This window comes from Danio rerio, chromosome 21, assembly GCF_052040795.2.
Source record: "Danio rerio strain M-AB ecotype USA chromosome 21, GRCz13ab, whole genome shotgun sequence".
Taxonomy (NCBI): domain Eukaryota; kingdom Metazoa; phylum Chordata; class Actinopteri; order Cypriniformes; family Danionidae; genus Danio; species Danio rerio.
Window position 1 is genome coordinate 18,432,154 of NC_141041.1, and position 12,355 is coordinate 18,444,508.

The following is a 12,355-nucleotide window of genomic DNA, read 5'->3' on the forward strand; positions in this document are numbered from 1 at the left end:
ATTAATTTAGAGTTCATCTTTGCAACTACTTCACAAATCATGTTCTCAACTGTGGTTCCTGGTTGATCTTAATCCCTATTAATTATATATTTATTATTACTATTGCAGTTTGTTACATTGCGATATTGATGCTGAAATTACACAGAGCGCTGAGGCGAAAAGGAGTGTGTGGTTTACCAGTGCTAATGTTCAGGACTGACTCAGCTTTTTCAGCCTCCTCCTTGGTGACCTGCATCGAGAGCCATATGCCGTTTGAAACCTGATATACATGAGCACACAACAGGCCACCTTTAACCTTTCTCCCTACCGGTGACCCTAAACACACCCCTCTACAATCCTTTTTAGAAGCTATTTTTGACTGAAACACACTTGTTTGGTGACACAAGTGGTGGATGAAAGAAACTGTGAAGCCTTAGAATAGTTTTACACCATAATAGTCACTGAGCCATGATTTATTATGTTTTAATTAGCACATTTTATCCATGATTAAAACAGCTTTCTATATATTTCCTCAGATGAGAAAAGAAGATCTCATGAAAAGTTGATGAGAACTGCGAAACGCCAAATTATTTAGATAAATGAATCCTGTTCCAGGTTCAGGAGTACTGATGGTGCATTAGGGGGAAGCGGTTGTGTTTAAGAGCATCCTAAAGATTTAGAGCTTTAGCGTGATCTCAGCCTGCATCGACAACCTGGAGTGCAAAACCTCCTGGGAAATTCACGTCCCTGCTAGTTGCTAGTTGGCGTATTGTGGTTTCAGATTTTATTGGTTGAGCTAACACAAACTGATCATTCTGCTTTTAGTAAATTAAAAACATAATTTTGAAAATAAAGATTTTTTTAAGTACAGTGGTCCCTCGTTATTTGCGGGAGTATAGCAAAATCCGTGAAGTAGTCAGCTTTATTTTTACAATTCTTATAGATGTTTTAAGACTGTAAAACCTCTCACTACACACTTTATACACTTTTCTCAGACAGGCATTAATATTTTCACACTTTTCCCTCTTGTTTAAACGCTCTCAAAGATAAAACATTCGTAGAAAAATATATCAAGACAGGTATACGATATTGTACAATTTGTGAACTTAACTTTGGATTAATTTTATTGGATTATTTTTATCTTTCAGTTACACAGCAAATTCATCTGAGTTAAATTCTCGGTGTTGAAGCATTTCAGAGTAAAGTGTTGACGTTAAAGAGTTAGATTTTGATAAATGAATATAATAAGAGTTAGAATTGATTTTATTCAGTGCGAAATCAAGGAGTTATCTTTTCAACTCTTGGTGGTGTTATTTCCAACATCCGGGAATTCATGCAGCCCCAGTCACTAAAGAAGTTTCCAGACGCCATTTTCCATCTGAGGTTTAGAACAGCAACTGGTGAGTCAAACTACCTAAATGTTGGTATTTTACTGACTTTCTTTGAGGAAATACAGTTGTAAACATATTGTTAAGTTAATAACTTTAGAATGGAGTGACAATTTTAATCTTCTGCAGTTCATTCATGGTCGTTTGTGTATCTAGCTTAACTGCATTACTATTCACTTCTTTTCAAGAATGTTTTTATATATGCTCACGCATACAAAGTGCATAAAAACATCAAATGTACATGTTCAACGCATTTCTGTCACGCTTAATGCCATTTTGTGCGTTGTTTCCCATCTATAAAATAAAATCGACACTTCTCCTTTAATTTGAAGCAAACTAACGTTAGCGAGGGAATCCCCGGAGCAGCCTAGCCTACTCTGCCCGGATGCTAATGGCAACAGAGGACGGTTTCCATAAGCTCTGAAGAGTTTCTAAAACATATCTGGTGAGTAAATTAACATATGCTTACTTGTAAAAGGCTTCCTGACTAAAACATATGATTGTTTGTTATTCGTGTACGTTAATTTGGTTATTTTAAACACCGCGGCCCTTTTAAACTGGTTCATTCGTGTCCGTCCATATACCGTTAACGTTAGTTCATAGACTCGCGTGATAACGTACGCTTGAATTATATTAAGCGTTGACAACCATTAAAGTCGGAATGTTAACATTAATGTCTTTAAATGACTGCGTTTGCACTTTCTCAGGCATTTAAGGTTACAGAAGTCTCCCGGAAGTTGCGGGACTAACGTTAACGTTATCCCGCAAATGCACAGAGACTCCCAGATGCCCAAGTAGATGCCCGCAAATGAATGATAATCTCCCGGAAATCGCGCGTCTCCCGCCCGGTCATTAAACACTTTGCACACCCCTCTCCACCGCATCCCTCCCAGCTCTTCAGGTACGTCGCGCGCAAGTCACCCCCACCGCTCTTCAGGTACGTCGCGCGCAACTCATCCCATTGCTCTTCAGGTTCTCATCTCTCCCGCTACCTCCCGCAAATCAACTCTGTATCCCCCGAAAATTACTTTTCCCAACTCGGGATGTCTGACGTTAGTAAGTTAGGCTATTTATGTAGCCAGGAACATCTTAGTCAAGCTTTTTCTCCCGCATGATATTGTGCTTAAAACTATAGGCTAAACTTAGCATGTACTGTACACAACATTTCCTTTTTATTAAAGACAATTTAGTGCGTTGTAAACAGCCACCTGTCTGTAAAATTGATCAACTGATTCATATTTGAGCAGCCTAATGATGGTACAGGTTTGATTTGTAGATTTATTATCAATAATCAACATCTGAGTCAAAAGATATCTGAAAAAAATGTGAGGCATACTTTGTGATGTTCATCTCTCCTTTTTATCTGAAGGTTATGCATATGTGTTAGATACTAGTTTTTTGTTGTTTTTTAACAGCCACAGTTCTCTATACAATAACACAAGACCCTGTGACGGTGGCTGATTAGAGACGGATGGTGTATTTCCAGAGTTGGTGAAATGACCAAGCACACCTTCTTGGTCATATGTGGTGATAATAATGAAGGTATGTTTGATAAAGTTCTGTATTTGTTTCACAATAAGCTGAGAGGGTATTAGAGCATTAAAGAATAATGAATGACATGAAGGTGATAAGTTTTGTATTGTGGGTGAACTGTTACTTAAATAATGTTTTGCTCTTTGCTTTGAACCTTTTCTTCTTCTGCTTATCCTAATATTTTAGATTATATTTGGACCTGAAACATCTGCTTGACTCCAGTAAAGGTGGCGTCAATACTGGACCTGAAAGGGCCTAACAAGTTGAATCTGGTAAAGAAACATGCACGCACGCGCGCACGCACGCACACGCTTACAGAAAACTGTAAGTTTATGAATATTTTTTACACTGTGGCCAATATTTTGGGGAAGTCAGCATCACTAAATGATATAAAAGATTTTAAGCTCCTCTAAATTTTGCTCCAAGTGTTGTGTTAAATTCAGGATTCTGGACAGACAGCTGCCTGTTTTTCCAGTTCTAGTCATAGTGGTTAACCTAATTGTTTTTGGAGATTCCAACAGTGATGTATGTGTTTTTTCTACTTTTCCATATCCTGTCACCTCAACCAGCTGGATCATCATGAAGATTTTCAAAAGGTGAGTTTAGATTTCTTGAATGTTTTATTTACTTTAAATGTTCTTTTAAATATATCATAGAATTTGATTGCAATTTGTTTTCAAACATTTTTCTTTTCAAGCTGGAGTCTTGAAAAGTTCTTAGATGAGCATCACCCTATGTCCGTGCATCAGGAACCACCAGACAAGCGATCAGCAGCTGCTACATCGTCATGGATAAAAAGGTCATCCTGTGGCTGGGAAGCACTTCATTCACAGGACATGCTTGATGAGATTTCCTTGCTCCAGTTTGTTTTCACACAAGTTTACAGCATTTATACCTTCATTTAAACTGCTGTGTTTGATATGGAGGACCAAGGAAACACTCGAAGTGAAAGATTTGCACGCCAAGTTGTTTAAAATGTAATTTCACAAGAAAACTATGAGTTCAGAAGAAAACTATGAGTGACGCTATATTGAACTTTCAAATTGCTCTGATAACACATCAAGTTTGGACCAAAGGACTGAAACAGCCTTTTTGAGCACTGGTCATACATATTTTGTTGATACTGTCTGTACTAATAAAACATTTAAAGCATATTTGACATTGTTGCATTTTAAAAACTGAATGAATTGTAGAAGTGGTGAATGTTTTCAAATAAAATGTTTTTTCTTTTGTAATTTACAGTCTATTTTGCCTTTTTACCATATTTACACTCAAGAGAGTTGAATAAAATAACAATATATTACACCAGGCGGTGTTAAATATAGTTACATTTTTTAACTCTGCCCAGAGTTAAAATTGACCCTTTCTTCGGTGTCAATGTGCCAACCCTTTTGAAAGTGTTGATTTAACTCTGTTTTGAGTGGACCCCATGAGACACTTTCAAAGTGTTGAAATTAACACCCATAGAGTTGTTTTGGGTCCCCATATTTTGCTGTGTACTTTGCTTAAATACTGTTTGACTCAGGAAATGACAACTTTTATTTTGATTGTATCTTTGGAACAAATTTATGATGTTTAAAAGGGATTCTGGAACATTTAGGTGAGACAAATGTAATGTGTGCGACAGATCAAGGATGAGGCAGGAATCAATTCTGAATTTAGGCTATTTACTCAATGGTTTAAACAAAAGATGTAACAATAACAATGAAAAAAATATATAAACATTTACAATATTCTCTTTAAATGAAAACAATAAGTGTTTCAAATCAAAGAAATTAACAAAACAAAACAATCCTTAAATCTAATGTCTAAACTAAGCGACAGAAATAAATAATGAAAATGAAACTGATATCTTCAGTGCACACGACACGCCATCTGTAATTTGATTTGATTTGTAATTAAACTACAAAACTCAAAATTACACAGGTGGCAAAACACTCAAACTAATCTAGAAAAAACAAGCTAAACTAAAACAAGCCTAACAAGAATATCATAAGGCCCAGTTTAGAATCACACAACAGCTATTAAAGCATTTACTTAAAGCCAATGAAGTTAACAAGTAAACTTGAAATATCACAGTAAATCTGAGATAATAAATCACCAAATAGCCTAAGCATGCAAAAACACAAAAGGTCAGAGCACAAGGTTACGCCGTTGATTTATAAATTGTAAAGTGTGAAAATACTCAACGCATGCAATTACAGAAATGCACTGCAAATAGCACAGACACCAACAAAAATGTGTCAGGGGACTCTAAAAAAATACGGATTATTAGATTTTATGGAGATGCAAATAGTAAACATAAATTCATCAATCTCTGACTATACAAGTGCATAAAAATAGTCAGATGCAAATACAGAAATACTACAGACAACAAATAAATGTGTTAGGGACACCAACAATTTTACAGTTAGTTTATTAGATTTTATGGAGATAGAATCATCCCAATTGATCTATAAGTTCTAAATAGAGACACTAATTCATCTGGTGAAATTCTATTCATATTGTAAAATAAAAATATTGCTATATATCGATAATGCCAGTGTGTAAGACCACTAGATTGAAGCTTTCGTTTGTTCCTTCCTTTATAAAACTGTTGAACTCTACCAAGAACAATGCACCTGTAGTACATTAGCACCTGACTGTGTTCTGTGCTTTATATATTTCATATTTATGTATGGTCTTATTCTTAATTGTTTTGTTTGTTTTATTTATTTTATTGTCTGCTTAGAGCAACGTTGTAGCACCTTTTTGCTCAAGACAAATTTCCTCTCGGGGACAAATAAAGTTTATCCTATCCTATGTTAGATTTTTCCAATATTGTGCAGTCCTAATTACAAACCAGTTCTTTTGAAATAAATTCTTGGGAAACTGTGTGATCAGTGTAACCTGATTCACAGACAAATGACTCTCTATCACCTGGTTCTTTATATTGAATCAAAAACATACAGCACAACCATTGTAATCATCCCTTTCAGGAAAAATAACTCTTGAATGACTTGGATCTTTTAAATTTGTAATTTACAGGGTTGATCAGGGTAATCCAATTCACAAACAAATGACCTTCATTCTTATTGAGTTAAAAACCTACAGTGCAACTAGGGTTGTAACAATATACCGGTATGACGGTTTACCACGATTTGAACGTGCACGATTATCATACCATGAACAATTGCATATCAACGGTTTTAACCCTTAAAGACCGAGACAGCCGCCCGCGGCTAAAAATAAGTATTGCTCTTAAATGTTTAATAACTTTTGATCCGCTGATCCGATTCATACAATTCAAAGATTGGCATAAAGAAGAGAATCTCAGCTTTCCAGTGCTGTATCACGTAACATTCGCGGACCTTCAGAGGCTCCGGAATCAGTGCGGTTACGTCATCAACATTTGACAACGCTGATTTGACAAAGAAACGCTCGTCACTGTGTCTCCGGACAAATCAGACATGATACATTGATGCATTGTCCCTCCTCCATGCCCAGATTGGTTCAAACTCCCTATATCACAACCAATAAGCATAGGTTTCGCTTTTGTTTGTGGACCAACACTGAGCTTTTTGAACAACACGGAATGAGAGATAGGCATACATTTATGCGCGGCTAAATAAAACGCAAAAAAAAAAAAAAAAGTTTTGCATGAAATAATTCTCATACTAAGTACTTTTGCATGCACAGCAGCACAGAAACATGACAAAACAGTGGCACAGCAAAGACGAACTGCTGCTCTTGCTGTTTTCAAAAGACGCAAATGAAGGTGCAGCTGTTTGTCTGCATTGCAGACAACCATATCCAAATCCATATCGATAGACAACCATATCCATGCTGGCACATAAAACCTAAGGATGTTCCATATTGAATCTAGTTTCGTTATGTAACTATTTATAGTATAGTAAATATTTATATCTATTTTTTACTGAGGATTTGCACCATGTTTATTTGGACTTTATTTGGACTTTGACACATTATTTATTATTTTCTTATTTTTATTTGTTCATTGTAAGTGGTGTTGTTTATAGTAACTAAAAATATATTATTTGGAAAAAGTCAAATTTGCTTCACTGTTCTATTATTTTGTAACATTTGTAACATACCGTATACCGCGAAACCGTCAAACCGTGGTATTGTTTTAGACGATTATCATACCGTGAAAAATTCATACCGTTACAACCCTAAGTGCAACAAGTCAGCTCTTTACAGACATAAAGTATAATCAATATTACCTGATTACCAGATAAATGACTCTTATCACAGTTTTTTTTTAATTGAATCAAAGACGTAGCTGATTTTTCAAAACTGATATTTTATATGATAATTTGGTAAGAACGACCCATCTCTGGTCACGGTCTTCAATTAGTCCTGACTGCATAATTGCCCACTTGTCGTAACGATTTCGATGGTTGTCCAATTCGTAGCGACTTACAAAGTATCAAAGTCATACAGATGACAGGACTTGTTAATTAATGGAGTCATTAGAAGAGTCTGCTGAGAGAAGTAAGCTTCTGCGTCTACGCTGATCAAACATTTGGCAGGAAGTCGCCTCGTTGGGCCGCCCTCCGTCTGCCGTGCGGTTCTAGGGGAATATAAACCATGTGGAGTTGGTGCGTCTGACATTGTGCAAATTGTGTAAAGCTGAAATCAATTGTGACATAATCGCAGTTGTTGTCGTCCAGGTTCCCTGCCGAGCATCTTCTCGAAATGAATGCTCGTTTTTCATGGTTAGCACTTTCTCTTTCTCTTTCTTTTTATTTTCAACGTGTTGTCATGAAAGCAGATTGGTGACCAGAATAACCACTGGGAAGGGTGCTAAATAAGACTGTTGCGTTTGTTTTCTAGACGCATCTGGGAATTTCCTCTGACTTAACTGAATTAGTCATGATTCAATCAAAGGCGAACTATTTCTGATGACTTCACCCACCTCCGTTCCCCAGAAAACACAACACACATCTCTCTTTGTTTACATAACAGGACTGACTTAGTTGCTAGAATTTGGCAGCAATATAGACGTCGGGTCAGCTAAACATCAGTTCATTTTTTGCCCATTTAATGCTAGATTTTTTTTCAATCAAATTAGTATGTTTAGATATTGGTAGCTTTACTTTAGCTTGCAAGAAACACTTTACTAAAGTCTGTACTTACAGTTGAAGTCAGAATTATTAGCCCTTCTGAATTATTAGTCCCCGTGTACATTTTTTCCCCAATTTCTTGTTGAGCATCAGTTAAGCCAACATTAGCATGTGTTAGATTTAATTGTGGGGGAAATAGATGATTTGAGGCTTTTGTCAGCTAATTTCATCTTCCGAGTTTAAAATCATTTTTGGGGCGGGATTAAAATCTGTGACGTAGCGCGAATCTGCTGGTGGTGTGATGATGAACATTATTATTCATAGCTGATTTTTCTTATGAGAAGATCCTGCTTCTTAATTATTCAAGACTGCACATGCTTTCTGATGGCAGACTAATATAGACAGACCACAGACCTGCCCTGCTTTGAGACAGTACACAACGCGCAGTATTTAGCCGTTCATGAAGGCTTGTATGTGTGGCCTGTTGTGTATGCTTGTATGTGTGGCTTTCCCCGGGATACTGTCCAGGCCACCGATACAGCTAACCTGTTTGTGTACAGCAAGTTTTTGTCAGTAGAGGTGTACGACAATTGGAGAATGGCAGACTTTGTCTTTTATCAGTTGAGTTCGTTACTATTTAGACACATTGCCTATCTGTGCTGCTGTTGTCATGATTTCCCACCACACCGTGTTCGCACATGTTTAAAATCTTCCAGATTACCAGCAAGGCTTATGGTTGGAATAGATAGGGAAAAAAGACTTCATTTAATTTAAAGTCGTAACCCTACTGTACTGCTAACCATGTTGTCTGAATTCAGACCTGGGATTCAGCAGGAGAGAAGTCCTCCTTATTTATATTGTTTATATAAAGGTGACTTTACAAATTGTGGTTATATATTATATGAAACTATGAACAGCCTATCGTATATGTAATGACATTAAATTACTTACTGCTTATTTCTTTGCATTTTAACTTTTTAAATAAAATATAAAATCATGCTTCTCACATTTTGTATCAGTTTTTTTTTCTTGAGCTGGTGAGCCAGCTGACGAAAGTCCTTCTTTCTCCCCTGCTCTACTGGCCACGCCCACTCCTCCCTCTGCTCGCAGCACTTCACTCCCATCTCGGAGCATTTTTAAAAAAAATTCTAAGGAAGAGTTGAACTGAAGGAAGGGGGTTTCATGACACTTTAAAGACTTAAGGGTTATTTAGGCAAATTAGGGTAATTAGGAAAGTCATTGTGTAACGATAGTTTGTTCTGTAGACAGTCAAAATAAATATTGCTTAAGGTGGGCAAATGATATTGACCTTTTTTAAATATATTTTTAAAAATTCCCTTATTATCATATTTTAACGCTATTAATGTTCCTCCTGGGGACTAATGTGACTTATCTTGTATGTAACTGTAATTTCCCTTTTTGTCTTTTCTCTCTCTGCCCAGACCCCATGCTTAATCTATGCTAGCCTACCATTGTAATGTAGCACAGAACTATTACTGATTGTAACACCCATTTTTGCTGTTTTTTGCCAATATTTTTCGTGTGTGTCTTTACTATTTTTATTATCATTCATTACTGTCAATATATTAGACAGTGTATTTAGGGTTTGTTGAAGTGGGTTTATTAAAAAACAGTCTGTATATAAACAATGACATCTGTACTTGGCGTAAAAAAAAAGAAAAACAATATTTTAAAAAATTAAAAGGGCTTTTATTCTAGCTGAAATAAAACAAATAAGACTTTTTCCAGAAGAAAAAATATTATAGGAAATACTGTGAAAAATTCCTTGCTCTGTTAAGCATAATTTGTGAAACATTTGGAAAAAAAATGTTTGCTGGAGGGCTAATAATTTTGACTGAAGTGAGAGCGAGTGAGTGTAATATACATATAAACCTGCATTGAGGGAGTGTGACAAATCCTCATTTAAATCATTGACATAAACCTGTCGCAGAGTAAGGATTCAGGGGAGAATTTGTGGGAAATACCATGTATCATGGGCACATTTCAATCCAATTTTGTTTTTGGTCAGAGCAAACTGAACGGTAGGGTTTGGGAGAGGATGGCAGCTTGGCGCTGGTGTTGATTGCAGGGTGGCTCTGTGTGTTGGTGTGTTGTGATTCATTCTTCCTCTTGCTGAGACAAAGGCTGATTTACTCTCACTAGGGGGCTTCCCTGTGCAACATTTGGCTGCTTTCCTGGATTTAATCTTTCCTTGTGTTTATTTCTTTGCAGATAAACATGCCACTTAGATAAGAGATAACCACACGTACCAAAAAAACAAAAAATCCAATTGCATCCTTTTTAAATCAAGGCACATATTTGGTAAAATCTGTTTTGGGCTTTATTGGACGTCTAGACCTTCAAGGGTTCAGATTAGTTTGACAGTAATTTATTGTTCAAAATAGTGAATTATGTTATAAAAGCAGTGCTTAGATGGTCGTGGTGGAATGTATGGAACAAATTAAGAAACCAACTATGAGCATGCTAAAACCCTTTCTACATAAGGTTTCTCTTTACAGAGGATTTTAATGATCGCTAAAATACATTAAATACATTTGAAACTTTGTTAAGACCTTATTTTAATGGTCTCTATTGCATATTGTGTTGTCTAAAAGTTGAACTGCAACTACATGCCAAATAATTCTCATTTGAGTATTAGTAGACTGTCTGCTTAATATCTGTTGATACTGCTGCTTCGACACAATTAACTGACTATAAGAAACTTTGCAAGTACATGTCAATTTACACTAATCCTAACCCTAACTCCAACCTAACAATCTACTTGTATCTGAAAAGAATGAGTTGGCATGGTTGCAATGTAACTTAAATTCAACAAAATTAGTTAAAGCGACCATCAAAATGAAGTGATACTAAAAACTTTTCCCTTCATATTGTAGGGCTGCACGATACTGGGAAAAAATGCCATATGTGATATTGCTGTTGAGTATTACAATATCAACATTTCGTGTGATATAACATTTCCCTAGATTAAAAAACACATTTTTATTAGCTTAAAAAATTCTGAATGTAATAATACATATTTTGATGATCTTTTAAACTTTTCTGATCAAAAAAAACAAAAAAAAAACCTGTCAACGTGCAAATGTGTTGACATTGTGAATGCACGATTATTGCCTATTGTCATTTTCCTCATATTTCAACTCCTATTATTAGTGCTTATGTTAGGTTATTTTCACCTTCTATCGAGCCAATAGCAGAACAGGCACATAAAAAGATTTTCAGCTTCGGCCCAGAATTTTCAGTTCGGTTCATCCCTAAAAAAAAAAAAAGTCATTTTTTAAGTATTGTGATTTTAAGTATTGTGATAACAATAACTTTTAAAAATGTTGAGACGTTTCTCACTACACTGACATAATGTGAAAAATAAAGTATATTTTTGGTATTAAGCAACAAGTTTTGGCTTTAAATGTATGTTTTTGTAAGTTTGTAATCCTAACGCGCACCTCATTTTATATATATATTTTTAAATTCATTCATTTTCCCAGAGATGGGTTTCGGCTGGAAGGGCATCCGCTGTGTAAAAACTTGCTGGATAAGTTGGCAGTTCATTCCACTGTGGCGACCCCGGAGTCATAAAGGGACTAAGCCAACAAGAAAATGATTGAAAGAATGGAATTCATTCATACATACATTTCGTTCGGCTTAGTCCCTTTATTCATCAGGTGTCACTACAGCGGAATGAACCGCCAACTTATTCAGCATGTGTTTTCACAGCGGATGCCCTTTCAGTTGCAGCCCAGTACTGGGAAGCATTCATACACACTCATTTGCACACATACACTACGGTCAATTTAGTTTATTCAATTCACCTATACCGCATGTCTTTAGACTGTGGGGCAAATCGGAGTACCCAAAGGAAACCCACAGGAACAAAGGAAGAACATGCTAACTCCACACAGTGATGCCAACTGGTCCAGCCGGGACTCGAACTAGCAACCTTCTTTGCTGTGAGGCGACAGTGTTGTTATTTTTTTTATTGTTATATGCATATTTTTTATTTGTTCTGCATGGACAAGAAAACTCTAGAAATGCAATACCAGCTAACACAGACTGTATTTTTTTTTAATGCCCTTAAAATGACAGCTCTTGTCAAATTAACTTCTCTGTGCAATCCCCGTTTGATTCAGTCATGCCCCGAGGCGGCACTTTATTCATTTCTGTTTAATTTTCACCTCCCCTTTTACGTTCTTCATCATTTCAGTGTGTATGGTGATTAGGGGTGGGCGGTATTAAATTGCCCAGAAATTGGATTTTTAGGGAAACCGACTGTGGAGAAGAAAATGGGCAGACCTCTTTATCCCTGATGTGTCATTTTCCATCTTTTTTTCCTATTTTTTCTGCCCTCCCTAGAGGTCAGGCACTCATGTC

At 36.2% G+C, this 12,355-nt stretch overlaps 1 protein-coding gene and 1 long non-coding RNA gene across 3 annotated transcripts in view; both read left to right on the forward strand.

Annotated features, from left to right (window-relative positions):
* Window positions 1-12,355, forward strand: part of bcr (BCR activator of RhoGEF and GTPase) — a 117,752-nt gene that overhangs the window by 48,287 nt on the left and 57,110 nt on the right. The gene's annotated exons all lie outside the window — the stretch shown is intronic.
* On the forward strand, window positions 1,323-4,054 carry LOC141379841 (uncharacterized). Its single transcript, XR_015520180.1, has 6 exons — window positions 1,323-1,379; window positions 1,700-1,812; window positions 2,783-2,909; window positions 3,087-3,172; window positions 3,470-3,496; window positions 3,598-4,054. It is a non-coding gene; the product is annotated as an uncharacterized LOC141379841 (long non-coding RNA).